Source organism: Triturus cristatus, chromosome 2_1 (assembly GCF_964204655.1).
Source record: "Triturus cristatus chromosome 2_1, aTriCri1.1, whole genome shotgun sequence".
Classification (NCBI taxonomy): Eukaryota; Metazoa; Chordata; class Amphibia; order Caudata; family Salamandridae; genus Triturus; species Triturus cristatus.
In genome coordinates this window covers 1,125,075,093-1,125,090,985 of record NC_140581.1, presented here as the reverse complement: position 1 = coordinate 1,125,090,985, position 15,893 = coordinate 1,125,075,093, and the positions used below count along the sequence as shown (strand labels likewise).

The window sequence follows — 15,893 nt, the reverse complement described above, 5'->3', positions numbered from 1 at the left end:
ACGGGTTGTGTAAGCGTGGGTGTGGCGCTTTGGGGACCTTTCTGCATATATTGTGGGAATGCCCGGAGGTGGAGCGATTCTGGCGTGGTGTGCATGAGGTCCTGCGTGTGGTTACGCATGTGGTGCTGCTACCCGAAGCGAGGAGATGCCTGTTGAATGTGTGGGAACCTACCGACTACTCGGCGCCACAGACGTGGTGGGTGACTCTGGGATATATGGTGGCCAAGCGTGATATTGCTCAACTGTGGGGATCCCAGAGGTCCCCGACTGTCTCGGCCTGGAAGGAACATATGGATTGGTGCATGTTTCGGGAAAAGGTGGTGTATGTGGCGAGAGGTAAGCCTGGGACATGGGTGAAAGTATGGGGCCCCTGGAACGCCTACCGCGGGGGAATCTGTGCTCCGCCGTTATTGCCCGATCCGTCGCCTGCCCCATCCCCTTGTTCCGGGCATTGAGTTTACCCAGCCCTAGTCCTGATCTCTTCCCCTTCTTGATACTCCTATGGACTGGTAGGGTCCCCCTTTCAGGGGAGCACATGCTGCTATTTCTGATTGTGGATTGCCTTGTGGGTTTGTTTTTCTGGTTGTTCTTTCAGTTTAAAATGAAACCGTACAGTGGGGTCCGGATGGTGTGGCTATCAACGCTGCTAACTCCTGTGCATCTTCCTCAGCCGCAACACACGCTCTACAATGTGTATCATATTCTCCTTTTGTCTGCTAGCGGCCGGCCGGAAGGTTGTAGGCCCATCTTTGTATATTTTTTGAGTTTTGTAATAAACGGTTTCAAAAAATAAAAAAAAAAAAGAATATATATATATATATATATATATATATATATATATATATATATATATATATATATATATATATATTTATTTTACCCTTCACTGGCTATACAATGAAAAAAATAGCAAAGTTTCCTTGAGGTATGTACTTCACTAGCCATAGGTAATTACTCAAGACTCATAATCAGCTCTTCAACTTTTAGGTCTCACCTTGGCAGTGCTTAGGCTGTCTCTTCGATACATGCTGTCTTCGGGATATGGGTATTAAGCTCCCCCCACTTTTCCCCCATCTTTTTAATTGGTTCCTGTTACTGTCCTTTGTAAATGGTGGCTTTTTATTGATCAATAGGCTTAGTAGTCCCCCCTTAGTACATCTTTTCTCCTGTTGTAACCTTCCATAAGGACATACCCTGTTACATGTGTTGTTACTTGGTATGTTTTATTCACAGTGGGTGAGCACTACTTTCACCTTAGCCAAGTGCCGGATCATTATCTTTAAACAGGCTCCCTCCCTGTTCCACAGCTGTGTACATGGTATCTCTGTAAACAGAGCGGCGTGCCGCACAATTTATTTTTAATAATGGCGGCCACGCACCTTTCTTTTTCCTCTGTGTGGCTGCTGAACTACGTTTTTCAATATTCAATGCTTTTTTTAAGCAGTGAGGTGTGCCACAACAATGGTGGCTGCACGCCTTTGTTTCCTTTTGCCTGGCTCACCCAACTCTTTTTTTCTTTCTTCAAAGTTCTCCAAACTGGGAGAATTAGTGCTGGGGGCTCCAGGAAATGGAGTGGAAGGCACCCTGTTGAAGGTAACTGAGTTCCGGGGCTGGCAGCCTGCGGAGTCGGAATCTCCCAACCCCGACCTCCATGATCAACCCCTCACTCGCTCCCAATTCTGCAACGTGACTTCTTACTCCCAAGTTCCCTGCCGCTTTTGGTGCCAGGCCTTTCTCAGTCTTACTTTCATTCTAGGCAGGGCATCAATCTCTCTGCCCTTGGCATGTAGGCATGTGGCGGTTCCTCCGCAAAGGCGGAGGAGCGTTGCCCCAATGCTCTTCGAGCAGTGGAAAATACAAATAAAATGATCATAACAAGAAGTCATTATTATATTTTCCTTTGCGACTCGGGATGGGCTGGCTGATGCAGAAGGAGCAGGAGTGGTTTGCACTTCCTCCCTATATGTGCATGATGCTTTGATCGGCCTTCTAGGGCTGGCCAAACAGCCATGCGTAGTTGGCATATTCTCTATTGGGCTGTGTTGCACAGCCCCATGGAGAACATGCCCAGCATTCTCAGGCACTGCCTGAGCGGCCAAACAGGCAGCTCAGACCATTCACGATGCTGCTCATGCAGCGTCGTGATTGGTTGGCGGAGTCAGAAGCCTGGATGCTTCTGGTGCAGGCTGCAGCCAGGAAGAAGAAAAGAAGACGAGGAGAGAAGTTCGGCGGATGTGGCGGTAAAGCAGGTAAGTTTCTTTTTTATTTTTTTCATCCCGACCCGCCCACCCCTGCCTCACCACTCCCGCTCAGAGGCAGCCGTCACTGCAGCAGGCATCTCAACCCCCTTTGCTGCTCGGCCATCCCCTGTGCTGAGCCTTTTTTAGGTTATTTGGGGGTCATTCGCACTTAGTCTCCTGTAACTGTTTGTCCACATAAGGTAGCCACGCCAAATTTGCGTCCTTTCTTCCAATAACCTGAGGATTTAAAAAGTATCCAGGGTTTATTGATTTCCCTGGAGGGGACCCAGAAATTAGCCAAAATACAGCAACATATTATTTTTTCTGCAGATATTTTTTGAAAAAATGCTGCAGAAGAAAGTGCCTGCATGGTGATATCACACAGAAAGGAAAGGGAAATGTGACTTTTTTTAGCTAAATTTGATGTTTGTAGGGGATTCTGGGTAGCAAAACATTGTGGGATCCACGCAAGCTAGATCTCCCTGGATTTCCCCAGATGTCTAATTTTCAGAAATGTTTCGGTTTGGTAGGTTTCCCTATATGCCCACCGAGCCCAGGGCCAAAAACGCAAGTGCCCCCCTTGCAAAACCAGGTCGTTTTGTGATAGATAGGTGAGCACCTGTGTTTGTGGCCCCGGGCTTGCAGACATCTTGGGGAAGATAAAATAAACAGACATTTCTGAAAACTAGACACCCGTGGGAGTCCAGGGAAGTGTGGCTTGCGTTGATACCCCGACATTTTTCATCCCGGAATCCACTGCAAACCTCAAATTTAGTTAAAAAGTCAATTTTCTTCTAATATCTGTGTGGGATCACCACATGGCACACATTTCCTACCACTCAGCGTTCCATTCAGTCTCCCAATAAAAGTGATACCTTACTTGTGCGGATGGGCCAAATGCCTATGACATGGAAGGGCCAAAAACGTGTAGAGATTGAGGGGGGCCTCAAACGGGCTCAAAAAAGCAGTTTGTTTATCCGTTTTTAGGCTGACGCTACTTTGGGCAACTTCATAAGTGAGGTATCATTTTTCTTGGGAGACAAAGTGGAATGCTGGGTGGTAGGAAATGTGTGCCTGCGCAGTGATCTTACAACTTACCCACACAGAAATGTGAGGGAAATGTGACTTTGTAAGTAAATTTGAGGTTTGCAGGATATTCTGGTTAAGAAAGCACTGGGGGATACATGCAAGCCACACCGCTAGCGGAGAGTCAGTACACGCATACCACCATCCATGCACACCCCCAGCCAAGCACTATCCATGGACAACGCTGGCCAAGTACCATCCACGCACTCCACAAGCAAAGCGCCATCGCCACACACCACCAGCTAAGCAGAGCAGGACTGGGAACACAAACCAGCCGTGGCAGATTGCTGCTCGACTGGCCGCGTAAGGGGGGAGGAGGGTGCTAGTGCTAGTACTGCTGCAAAACTGACCCATGCCTATGGGGCTTCTCCCTTACATGCCCATAAACATATCCCTGGTGCCTGGTGGGCTTTCTGGCCCCCTCGGGGGGCAGATAAGGGGCTATTGCCCCGATCTGCCTTCCAGGGGAGTAGAACAACTTTTTTTGGGGGGTGGGCATTAGCATGCCCATTCTCGGCAGCCCCCACCCCTATGTATAAATAATAAAAACAACCTAATCCCTTGTGCCTAGTCGGCTTTCTGTCCCCCCCAGGGGGGGGTACCATTGGAAAGGGGAGATTCCCCCCTTTCTAATGATACCCCTCCCATCTACCTCAGTGCTCAGGGTGCTGAGATAGCCCCCCCGAGCACTGAGGTAGTGAAACTGAAACAGAGTTTCAGTTTCTCCAAATTGACATCAGCGCAACGTGCGTGCCAATTGTTATTTCGGGGTAATTATCAGGACACCCTCGGGAGCTGAGGAAGCTCTTCCCCCAGCTCCTAAGGGTGTTTTGACTGAAAGGAAATCCCTCTGGTGCCTGCACCAGAGAGATTTCCTGTGCCACGTGCAAGGACGGCTGGGAGCCATCCCACGCACATGAGCACTGTGACGTGGGATGGCTCCCGGCCATGCCAAGCATGCAAGGCGTTAATTCTCTGCGCAACTTTAGCATGAGTGGAAACAGCCACTGGCTAAAACTCTGCACTCTCTCCAGCAGGAACATTAATCGCCAAAATTATCTTTACATTTTTATTGTTGCCTGACAACCTCTGAACACACCAGGACATGTTCTTTGCAGCAGGCATCTTAATCCTCTGCGCTACTTTAGCATGAGTGGAAACGGACACTTAATAAAACGCCGATCTCTCTCCGGCAGGAACATTAACTGCCAAAGTTACCTTTACATTATTAATGTTGCCTGAAAACCTCTGGACACACAAGGAACTCTGCAATGGGTGCTTTTTAAATCCCTGTTTCTCACCAGCACCTGCAACCCCACAAAGTCAGCGCCAAGTGCTGCTGCACTGTTCGCACCGCCCTGGCGCACACCTGAACGGAGCAAGAGGAGGCAATCTGGTCTTCTCGGCAAACTCGACAGCTGTGTGCACCAAGCTGGAAAAGAGGATTATGGAGTAAGAACAGAAATTATTTTACCGTCAATGTCTAGTTTAGTGTCCTGCTATCCTAATGTACATATTGGTTGAGTGAACTGTTAAATTGTTTTTGTACCTTACTTACTTTGCCCGCAACTTGGATGTTACCCCGCACTGCCTTTTTAATTTTGGCGCATACAATCTTTAAGCACCTCTTTTTTCTACCCACGGGGCGGTCCAAATTGTGGCTAACAAAAACTTCCACTACTCGAATGCTCAACTACCTTCACAGAATACGATTTCACCAATTTAGTGGATTGACTTATGGATAGTGCATATACGGGCCACGCCTATCCCTGCAAACATTGGTAAACATCACACGTACACAGACAACCTTACCTTCAAATCCATTCCGCATAAATCCACTACACATTTTAACATCTTATAATAACATGCCACACAATTCAACAACACACACTTCCGCACCACATCATTCCACTCCTTGCCACACAATTACAAACCAATTACAAACCAATCACATAAACTTAAAATAATTGCACTCCACTCCAAACCATACATTTACACTCCACAGAACACAATTCAACTCCACATAATTTCACTCCACATAATTACACTCCAACCTACATTTCACGCAACATATTTACACTGCACATATACCAACTCAATTCCAAAACACACAATTACCCTCTACAACATAAATTAACTTTGCAACATACCACACAATTCCACACCATAAAATACTACTCCACACCATGCCTCATAGTACCACTACAAACCATGCAACATAATTCAAAACAACACAATTTATGCCACACAGTTCTGCACCACACAACAAAATTACACTCCACATTATACCAGTCGGCTCCACACAATTACCCTACACATAATTACACTCTACTCAATACAACATAAATACACCATAAATGCACTCTATGCCACATACCAGCAATCCACATCTGCATAATCATTAGCAGACAAATTGATTGCTCTAGCATTCTTTAATTAAAATCATGGATTAGATTGTCCTAATACCACTAAGAAAGAATTAAAACCAAGGGTATGAATTGTTCAGATAGAATATGTATATATTTATATTATCTTTTTTGTGAAAATGTCTTTCAGAAATAATGGTTTTTAATGGGCAACTACAATTCCCACAATGCTTTATATAGGCACAAGTGGGAACCCTGTAGATATGGAGAAAGTAAAAAAGGGCTCACCTAGCCATGAACAAGACGTGATTGTCGTAACATGTTATTGTTGCTGTATTGAATAAAGGAATCATTTTGCAAAAAGTTTCCTAGGAGTGCAGCATAATAATTTCTTTTGTGGACAAGCTTATATTAATATATAGAAGACATTTTACGAAACATCAGAATGGAATAGACTGAGACAACTGGCACCGTTACCTTGACTATCCCATCAAACTCGTTTTATAACTGATGTTTGTGCGTATATCTCCCTTTCCACATCTTTCGTAAGACTGTGTGCCCAGAACAGTCTAGAGACCTATGCATCTCAGGTTATTCACAATTTGTGAAGGCTTCTTAAACACACCTTCAGTGTGTGCACACCACAAGCTAATCCAAATATTTGACTGATTCCGTGTGCATCGTAGAGTTATGAATATTTTGGAACGGCATGTGAATAACTGTTAATGTGCGTGTGCATCACAGGTTGAAGAACGTAAGCAACACACTTAGTCATTAAGGATGCGTTCCATTTCTTGTTAATGTACATCCCTATCGCAGGTTCAGTAATGTAAGGACGCTTTGTCCTGAAGATGCATGGAAATCGGGAACTGCAACACAATGTCAAAATCCACAATTAGATTTTTCACAAATGTTAGTATAGTAAAAACAAAATGGGGCTTGACACGCCCAATATGTGTCAGTGAGTCTGTGCAGACATAAAATACCCACTCGCATCAAAGTGAGGATGGAACGCAGGGACTACGAAATCTCGGTCACCAAATATGCTCAGAGGAGATGTGACCTAGCCTTCTATCACAGTGCTTAAAGGGCGTATGAACATTAATGCACATGATCGAACATGGCTGGGCCTCGCCTAGTGGTCACTCGGAAACCGACACACGAAGACAGACACCAGCATTGCACCACACTCACTGAAGGACTCGCTGCAGGTAACTCACTGCAGGTGACTTCCAGGCACCTTCCGTTTTATCTCAAAAGCACAAAAGAACAGCAATAGAGCACGGGCCCAAAACTCGTCCCTTTTCGTCAATCTTAATGCAGCACGTGAGCATCCGGTCCTTGTTGCCAATATGAAATGATGAGTCATCAAGAGGTAAGTATGAGAAGCATTTTTTTAGCGAAAGGGAGCGGAGTAGTCTGGAGCAGACACAGACCAACTGTCACCAACCATATTTTCAAGCCCTCTTCATCCATTGGTGTCTTATTGTGTCATATACATTTTTCTTCCACCAGTGCGGCAGGGGGCCATCCCACTTCAACCATTGGCTATCCACATTCAAAGTAGTTCCCTTAACCTTTTTTATGCGGAAGCCGTGATGCTCTTGTCCTGACATAAAAGTGGCATCTGCACTCACAGAGAAAATCCTTCTGGTACTTCTATGATTTTAGAATGTGGGGGAAGAGCTTTCTTCTCATCCTGAAATTATTTTTTTTCACTCTTACACTCAGCGCACACAATACGCTTAGCGTAAGAGTGACAAAAGTGAACCAGCCGGCTGACAGGTTTATCTTTGATGGGTGCTCGGTGGCTGAACTCTGCACTGATCAAAAAGGGAAAGGGGGTGCTGGAAAAAGGTCAAAGAAAGTCCACTTGGCACTAGAGAAAAGGTAATAAAGAAGGCCTGTGGCGTCCAACCAGGAATTTTGCTGTGCTCACACCCCAGATTGGTCCAAGCAGTCTTTCTGCCCACAACAGGATCAGACCAAACCACGTGACCTCATATGGTCGCAGTTTTCATCTGTTTCGGTCTTGTGTGATGTGCCCACCCACACAAGTGGCGTAGGGTTTAGATTGGGAAAAGTGTGGAACACTGGGCGATAGGAATTTTGTGGATTTCTGCAGATTGTAGAAATGTGAAGAAATACACAATGTCTGCCATAATTTAAGGTTTGCAGGGCATTCTAGATAAGCAAACATAGTAGGATCCATGAAAGCACACCACTTTGCACATCCCTTGGTGTCTAATTTTCGGAAATGTTAGAGTTTGGAAGGTTTCGTTGGGTGGCAGATATGCCCAGGCCCAAATTCCTCAGCTACCCACATCGCAAAAGTGGGGAATTTTTCATGACAAAAATGTTATGTCTCCATGTTGTTTTTGGGTCCTTTCGTGTTGCAGACAAATGACCCGCCCACACAAGTGGGGCACATTTTTTATTTGGAGAAGTGTGGGAATAGAACAGTAAAACCATTTATTTTTATCAATTGAATTTCTCTCAAATTTAGATTTTCAAGTGTTTTTTTTAATTGAATAGTGTTTATTGATTGTCAATTTAGCTTACACAACCCCAAGGGCAGTGGGAGTTATACATATTACATTACGACATCATACTGTGATGTAATAACTACTACAACTATCAAAATCAGAAATTTAGTATCAATGCCGCTACGATCACTTATAATTTCATATAACTCTACTAACATAGCGTTTAAACTTGTTAGCGTCTGTCGTGCACCAGTGAAAGCTCCTTAATAAACTGATAAGGTTAGTAGTGGTATTTTGTGCACAATAGTGTAATTAACAGTTTGTGGTTGATGAGACCTGGACTCATTTTGCCTGTCAGCAGGGAAAAATTTGATGTTGGCATGTCAATGTGGATGTATGGGTACAACAGGGCTGTGTGTTTGTCCTGTAAAGATGAGGGAGTGACAAAAGAGACAAGGGGTTGGGAAGGGGCAGGCGCTAGCATGAACATAGCCTCTATGAAGTGGAACTCCTTCCACTGAGGATTATGTTGACCCTAGGATGACCCCGGGTCAGAGGAAGCATAGCTCAGTTTTGATTCTATAGCTGTTAGATACCCTTTCCAGTCTGGGGGGTTGGTGGAAGTGGGGCGGCCTGGAATGTTGCCGTGTATCCGCTCGTGTTTGGCCACTAGTGCCCCACGAAGGTCAACAAGCCATGCATGTATGTGAGGTGCTAAGTTCGACTCCCAGGACATAGGCAGCCTGCGTTTGGCTAGGCCCCGCGCCAGGTCTAGGAATTTATTGATAGTTTTACTTTGTGTATTGCGCTTGGTAATGTCCAGCAGAGTGTGTGGACCTTGCGCTGTGACCTTCGTGTACATGGCCTCGGAGAATGTGGCAGCCACTGCATTCCAGTATGATGTCAGCTTGGGACATGTCCACACCATATGTATAAATGTGGCTTTGGGGTTGTGACATCGAGGACATATATCGGGGGAGTTCGCGTACATTCGTGCCACCCTATTAGGAGTGAGGTATGTGGTGTAGAGGTAGTTGAAGTGAGTGTATTTAATTCTAGCATTTGTGTATATTATCTTTGAGAACCCTATGCATTGCACCCACTGCTTGTCGGTTAGTGTGGTTGAAAGTGCTGCATCCCAGTATTCTCTGAGTGTTAAGGGAGATACAGTGTCCAATCTCAGAGAGTTATGTAACATAGTAATTGCCTGTTTACCCATGCCATGTGTTAGCAGTGTTTGAAGTAATCTGGATGTCTTAGGTTTGTCGTGTGTGTTGCCCCATGTCCTATTTAGTTGATGAGTAAGTGATACATACATTAAGAATGAGCCTGGGGGTATGCCATAATCGTCCACAAGAGTCTTGAACTCGCATAGAGTCGAATCAACGAACAAGTCGTCCCATGTGGTTAGACCAGCCGCAGACCAGTCTGCCATTTCCGGATATAGAACCCTGGTAGTAGGGCCAGGGAGTACTCCTAGTGGTAAGTCAGGGATATAGGGGGGCGGCGATTGCTCGCTCGTGTCAAGCAGCTGTGAGCCATGGACATTATTATGTTTCCAATCTTCTTCTAGATCACTGTCTCGCGACCAAGCAGCTACTCTAATATCGTGGATTGGCGTAGGCCGAGCGCCCAGCGTCCCAACTCTGCAAAGTTGTGACCTGCCAGCCACTGCATTGGCCACTGCAGCTGTGCGGCTGCATAATAGTGCTCATAATTAGGTGCTCCCAGACCACCTTCCATTAGTTTTGTGAGGGCAACTCTGATTCTGGTCTTACCACTGATTAAAGACATTAGATGTGATTTTAGGTCGCGAAATAATTTGTCTGGTAATGGGAAGGGAAGGGCTGCGAAATAATACAACAACCTGGGGAGCAGCAACAGTTTAGATATGGCTATACTTCCCATGGGGGAAAGTGGTAATTTGGTCCAGAACGTCAAGGAAGAACGAGCATTGGCGATCGCCCTGCCCAGATTGCCATCTATTAAGTCCACTTGTGAGTGAAACACTTGAACTCCTAGGTACTTGAAGGAGTCTTAGGAACAGGGAAGTGGAGCGTGTGGCAGGTTAGTCCAGGTTGTGTTCAGGGGTGTCACTGGGAACAAGAGACACTTTCCTCAGTTCAGCTTGAGGCCAGAGATGTGTCCGTAACGATCCAACAGTTCCATTTCGCTATGTAACACTGAGTGGTGGCCGCGGAGATATATCAGCGCATCTTCTGCATAGAGCGAGACTATGTGCCATTGATTGTGAGCTTTGATACCCCAGTTGATTGCCTGGCTGCGTAGTGCACAGGCCAAAGGTTCCATCTCTAGGCAAAAATAATTGATGATAAAATACACCCCTGCCTAGTGCCCCGTTCAATAACGAAGGAGTCTGAAATTGTGCCGTCAGCAAGTTATATAAAAGCTTGATCCAGTGTAGAAATTGAGGGCCTATGCTGTAGCCCACTAGCACGGCTTTCAGATATTCCCACCCCAGGGTATCGAAAGCCTTTTCTATGTCTAAAGAGGTGATCCATGCCGGCTCCCCTGTTGCGCATGCCCATTCTAATAACAAAAAGAGCCAGCTCAGATTACGGCTGGTGTTCCTGCTGGCCATAAATTCGTTTTGGTCGGGTGCATTAGTAGTTGTGTCACTTCCAGCAATCTATGGGCCAGCACCCTGCCTAGCATTTTATAATCTGTTTTCAGGAGTGACAGGGGGCGATATGAGCCCATCTGTAACGGATTCCTGCCCGGTTTAAGGAGCACCGCCAGAACGGCCTTGCAAAGTGAAGGCGGCCGTATGCCCTTATCGTCGGCTTCTGAGTACATCTGGTGTAGATGAGGGACCAAATGTGTGTGGAACGAGGTACAAAATTCTAGGGGCCACCCGTCAGACAACGGGGTTTTTCCTCTCACCAACTGTCTAAGGAGAGCTGTAGCTCTGTTGGGTCATGGGATTGGGGGGCGCTGCAAAATGGAAGTGTAGCATTAGCAAAGGCCAAGTTAATCTTGTCTTGCTTATTAACTAGACTGCCCTCCTAGTTGTATATGGCAGGGATGGGTGTTTGAGATGAGTAAGACTTCAACAGCCATGCCAGCGTCCTGCCGCCTTGTCTCTCTCCACATGTTTTCTGGCTAGGTATTTTTTGTAATCTAGGGCACACAGCTGGTTTAGCATTGTTTTATGGGAAAGCCTAGCTTGGGCCAGTGTAGATGTGATCTGTGGGTAATAGGTGCTCACAATGTTGAATCTCTGTCTCAAGGGCACCCAATTCTCTGTTGAGGGTCATTCTGGCGCTATATACTGTTTTTATCATGTGTCCGCAGAGGACTACTTTGAATGCTTCCCATTCCATCCCATTACTGGATGCAGTGCCCTCATTGTCTTGGAAATACAATGTGATAGATTGTGTCAGGGAGGTGCGTAATGGGGCATCATGTAGTGCCTCTAAGGGTGCGTGCCAAGTAGGGATTCTGGAATTGTTTTCCCCATACCAGCTGTATTTGTAAAGGGTTGTGGTCTGATAGTGTGCGGCTGAGATATTCCGCATGAGACACCCTGGGGAGGGCCCCGTGTGAACAGTATATTATGACTATTCTTGTGTGCAGCTCGTGCAGTAATGAATAATACGAGCACCCCCTATAGGTAGGGTGCATACAGTGCCATGCTTCCTGTAAGTGAAGATTGGTGGCCCATGACTGTGAGTCTTGTGCCAGAGTAATAGATTGAGCTCCTGGGAGCAGGGGGTGCAAGCTGTCCTTCTCTAGGTCTGGTGTGCAATTGAAGTACCCACCCCAATAAGCTGGTGCTTTAGGATAATGGAGCAGCGTTGGGGTCAACGATTGCAGGAATGAGGATTGACCAGAGTTGGAACCATAAAGTGAGATCAGTGATATTGATAGGCCATCGAATACCCCTTCCAGTGTCACATAGTGCCCGTCGGGATCTATGCGGGTATGAAGTACTTCCAGTGGAGTCCCGGGTGTCACCCATATTAAGGCCTCTCTTGGTTATCCAGAGTATGTGGTCCCCACTAGTGTGCCCCTGCAGCGCTTATGCATTGAGGTGAGTGTATTATCGTATATTGTTCAGGCGGTTGCGCCATGAAAGGCGCCACAGACACTTTTACAGTCATTACTCAGTAAACCTGTGTGAAGTCTGTCACATTATATCATCAGCTGTTTGTGTGGTGACAGTGGGACCTCCGCCCATCACTGCTGCATGCTACGAGTCCGTCAACGATGGGGCATCCTTTGCCAGGTTCTCAGCTTCCAACCCCGATGTTGATGCATATCTTTCAGCATTCTTCACTGCTTGTGCTCTTTCTCTGGCCACTTAGTCTTTGGTGAACCCCTGCTGTCGACTTCTGCTTTGCAATCCACAATGTCTGTGTGTCTGCCACCACAGTCAGGGTCCATACGTCGCTCCCAGAGTCGGTGCTAGACCATTCTGTTCCACCAGGCCAATGCCTCCTCCAGGGTGGCGCAGAAATTAGTGTTGCCATTGTGTTGTATCTTTAGGGTGGCTGGAAATTGAAGAGCATACTTCACAATGTGCACCCTCAAGATTTTCTTCACGTCGAGGAAGGAGGACCTGTGGTGCTGTACCACCAGTGTGTAGTCTGGGTATATGTGCGCCAAAGCATTTTCAACGGACCACGGGCTGCGTGCTCTCGTTACTTGCAGTATATGATCTCTGTCACAGTAATTGAAGAGTCGTACCACCAACTGGCCTTGGCGGAGTTCCCGGGTGGGGGGGGTATGATCTCTGTCACAGTAATTGAAGAGTCGTACCACCAACTGGCCTTGGCGGAGTTCCCAGGTGGGGGGGGGGCCACCTGGCACTCTGTGGGCCCTCTCTACAGAAAATAATTTGGACTGTTTGCACTGGAGGACAGTGTCTACGAACCAGGTTTTGAGGTAAAGTTCCATACTTTGGCCCTGGGAATGCTCAGGGAGGCCCACTATGCGAACGTTGTTCCTGAGTGATCTCCTCTCCTGATCCTCCACCTGATCCCATAGGTAGTCCATCTCCTTTTGTATGGTCTTGAGCTGTTCATCCCCCGCCTTCACCGTAGGTCTATGGGCCGCTAGCGTTGATTCAGAATTCTCAACCCTGTCCTTTAACCTTTCGTAAACATCACGTATGAGCCCCCATTTCAATGCACAGTGAGTATATTTTGGGACCTAGGGTGAATGTAATGTCCTGAACCACTGCCAGGAGTTCATCAAAGAAATGAGTTATCTGATGGGGTGTCTGGTGTTAGCTTCTCAGCCTGGACAATGTCTAACGGTCGATCTGCAGATTTAGATGCGCCCCCTTTTTGAGCCTGGGGCCAGTCCATTCTATTCTTTCCCATCTTGAGAAGATCAGCGTGAGCTGTGAGCCTGGTGTCGAACAGCGGTTGTGTAGAGTAGCAAGGCGAGAACATCGTCACTCACAGGGAGCACCCATGGAAAGTGCCCCCGCATCACCCAGCTAGGCTCGTGGCCTGATGCGTCTGCCCCTGGGAAGGGGGGGCTGGGTTTTTCCTGACCCATCCCACGCAACGTAGGATGTATATGATTACTTGCCTGTGGTACATGGTGTCCATGCACCCCCGCTGATCCGCTGTGCACCTCTTACTTATGTTTGGAGCCAGTGACTCAGGCCTTACTTGATGCGCGGTGTAGCCCCCCAGTGTCCACGGCTCATGCACCCCATTAACTGTCCCAAGGCGCTGATGCCTACAGATTTAGTGTCCCTCGTGGTGGCCCCACTGTTAATGTGAGTACCTGCTCTCCTACATTGTCTTAGGTCAACGAGTTGCACCTCGCTTCGTCTGCACTACTTAACTATGGTGGTGGGTTAGTGGTGTTCTGCATTCCTTCCCTGCAGCATTTCTTGCACGTTCAGTCAGAGCTTCTCCTCCCAGCAATTTACCCTGATGTGATGTACCATAATGTTTTATGTGCAGGATCCAGTCAGTGTGGTGGGTGCCCCATGGGGTCCCCGGTGCGAAGGCCCAGGCCGCTTAAAATGAGAAGGTGCCAGTCACTCTCTGCGTCACCCTTCCAGGAGGCCCTGCAGTCCCGATCAGAGGGAGGGGGGGAAGGAGTGAGGGCATCAAAGCGCCAGCGGGTGGCACAAAAGACCTTGTGTCCAAGATGATGGGCGTTAATGAGCCCACGCACAATCTTGCCGCCACAGTGTTGTTGGCCCACTGCAAGGCCGCAGGGGACATCCATCCTTTGATGCTGCTTTGAGCTGCAGTCATCCTTGGGAAGCTATCCTGCAATGCTGCTGCCGTGCTCGAATCAAGCGGCGCCCGTCTACACCGTCCTAGCTCTCAGGGGCCGCCCCATCGGATGTGACGTGCCACTTGGTCGGAAGCCCAGTCCGAAGCGAGCTGGAGTCTTTCGGCTCAGGCGCTACAGGAGCACTAACACGCGGTACTTCTCTGTGCTGGTTGGGGGCCCCTCTGATGATGCAGGGTGGCCACAGTACCTCACGACCCACATAAGGTGGCAATTATGGCAGGATATTGAGCGGGTCATTGTGGAGCTGCTTAGTGTGTGTCTGCTCCGGCTGCCATCTTGGCCACGCCCCCATCTGGATTTTCAAGTGTTAGTGTGTAATAAAAACTAACTTTGCCAAGTGCCCTCTGCATTGCCTGCTAGTATGCGTAACCCCAAATTTAGAGTTGTACATATCACCATCATTCCTAACAGCAATATCTGAAGGGCATTTAAAAAAGGCATAGGTTTTCTTCAGACCTACTTTTCATTCATTTGGTTTTAATGTATAAATTGAATGTTCGATATACAATGAAAAATCTCTTTAAGCTGTAATTCAGTTACTGCATGCTTTTGGACAGCCAACAAAAAATATATATCCCTGGGACCTGAAGGGTCTGATGGACATAAGAGCATATTATTTTTGTAAATTGGCCACTGGGTCAAAAATTACGGATGTAAACTGTGTCAGTTGTTTGTTTCTTTTTCTTACAATGTTTTTGATTTCAGTGATTACTTTCTTTGGGGAAACCGTGGGCCTTCTGTACTAATGACCCCTTGCTGAATTGGAAATTTTGACTACTTTTCAGAAAATTATATTTCATACTTGTAGCCAACACAACCTCATAGTAGGTTCTTCCACAAAAAAACTTGGAAAAATGGACTACTTCCACTTAGAAAAATGTAAACGCTGTGATAAAAAAATTTAAAATACATATTTACAACTCTGGTTGTTCCCGAAAGGTGGGAAGATGGCGATCTTAGCACAGCAAACATTTTAGGATGCCATTCGGAACATTTCGTGCACATCATTTTTTCACTTTTTTTGTTTTTTAAGTTGCTGTATTTTCTAGGTTCCCTTTAGGGGAATCCTTAAACCTTGGGGACCTTTAGAATCCCCAACATATGGGGAAAAAAGAACTCTAATCTAGCGTGGATACCTTTTGTGGACAAAACATATTGTGAAAGCTTAACAGGAAGTGCTTCGAACATCTAAAAAGCACTGAGGTTGGAGACGCCTCAGCAGTTAAGCTGTTAATTCCTTTTAAAAAAAAAAAAAAATTGATGAGGGCCCGGCAGCTTTCCAAACAAATTTTTTGCAAAAACCAGGCCAAATCAAGCATTTGCAGCGCTGAAAAGCTGGTGGTCAATACCAAACATATGAGCTTTGCCAGTGCTTGTTTCTGACGTAGACACTGACCGTAGAGGCACTGTGGATGTTTAACTTTGCT

General features: G+C 46.7%; 1 protein-coding gene across 2 annotated transcripts in view; it reads left to right on the top strand.

Moving 5' to 3' along the window:
• The window catches only part of AFF1 (ALF transcription elongation factor 1), a 957,397-nt gene that overhangs the window by 588,833 nt on the left and 352,671 nt on the right, over positions 1–15,893 (top strand). The window lies entirely within an intron of this gene.